The sequence below is a fragment of the Colobus angolensis genome, unplaced genomic scaffold (genome assembly GCF_000951035.1).
Source record: "Colobus angolensis palliatus isolate OR3802 unplaced genomic scaffold, Cang.pa_1.0 Scaffold2, whole genome shotgun sequence".
Classification (NCBI taxonomy): Eukaryota; Metazoa; Chordata; class Mammalia; order Primates; family Cercopithecidae; genus Colobus; species Colobus angolensis.
In genome coordinates, this window is record NW_012115154.1 from 12,083,803 (window position 1) to 12,085,396 (window position 1,594).

At 45.7% G+C, this 1,594-nt stretch overlaps 1 pseudogene; it reads right to left on the minus strand.

The window, feature by feature from the left end:
* Positions 1-1,098: 1,098 nt before the first annotated feature.
* Positions 1,099-1,594, minus strand: LOC105511445 (annotated as a pseudogene).

Here is a 1,594-nt window from a genome sequence, read left to right on the forward strand (position 1 = left end):
CTGTAAGCCAGATATTGCACTATACGCTAGTGATCCAGTGGTAAGCAAAATAGACACGATTCTTGTTTCCCATGAATTTTATAGTTGTTTTCTCCACTTATCCACTATCTCTTTCTAACTATTTAGAACTGGGAGGCACAATAGCAAATAAAACAGAAAAATAACCTGCTCTGAAGGCATGTAATACTCAGTGCATAGCACAGAAAAAGCAGAAGGTGTAGTCCCTTATCCATAGCATGTAAGATTTAGAATTACATCGACAATTTGTAACTCTTCCATTACACAGTGACCAGTTTCTCCTCTGCTAGACTGAAAGCTCCTTGAAAATGGGGGTATAGGACTGATATTTAACATGGTTCAGACTCCTTTTAGGGAAGTATCACTCACATTACATGGAGTGGGATATTGAGCCACTTCTTAGAGACCTCAAACTGGCTTCTGTCCCCAGAGGTGTCAGTGAAGTACACTGCAGCCACACTTCTCCAGACATAGCACATAAATCCTTCTATCATTCCCTGAATACTCTGCATCTAGATTCTTCCACCTCTCTGGGGTCACTTCACAAGGGGGAACATACAATGTCAAGAGCCAAGAAATTTAATTACAACCTGATTATTTCCCTTGGCAGTTTTCATCGTCATCCCCCACAAAATACTGCTAAAAATATTCTCAGAAGTACTGACTCCTGCATATATGCAAGGGTGGGAACGAGGAGACAATTGGAAAGTTTTCTCTTGTCCAATATGACCGCCAATATGACCAAAAGTTTTGTACAAAATAATTGGGGAAAGATTAAAGCCGTATTGCAACTTCATTTATTTAAGAAATATTGATAAACACTTCATGTTCTAGGCACTAGGCAAGGAAATAGAGTGGTGAGTAAGACAAGCTTTTCTATTCAGCTTTGGGCACAGGAGGGAGTGGCAGTGAGGGCCCAGTCTCTCTTGTGTCTTGGCGCCTTTTAATCATCCTGCTTTTGATTTGTGGTGGTTCCAAGCTAAGTTAAAAACAATCTGTATTGAAATGGAAGCTCGTTGACGAGGGAAACCAACTCTGTTGTTTATCCTGAGTCAGACTCCCTAATGGGGGAATAGACACTCACCTGACATGGAGTGGGATCTTGGAACCTTCTTAAGAGACCTTGAAGCGGTCTCTGTCCCCACAGGTGTCAGGGAAGTACACTCCAGCCACACTTATCACCTTGATCCCAAGGAACCTGGACAGCACCTTGTCATGGCCCAGCTTGCTGACCCAGTACCAGGCCCGGCCCCGGATAAGTAAGCCCCTCCATGTCCCAAACTGGATCAGCGTTGCAGTCATGGTGTCATCGAAGGCACTGGTGCCGTAACCCTCCAGGGCAGTCCTGGTTCTGGATCAATCTGTGCCTCAACCCCACAGTCTGCACGACATTTCCTAGTGCTGCCAAGGATGGGTGCACTCCTATGGGATCCCCAGGACAAGGACAGAGCCAGCTCACTGTATTGAGGAGACATGGAGCCAAGCCAGCATGCAACAGGTAGCCCTCATGGGACACAACCACGAGGCAGCCTTGGCCGTAGCAGGAGGCAGCAGTGAGCACCTGGCCCTTGTCATT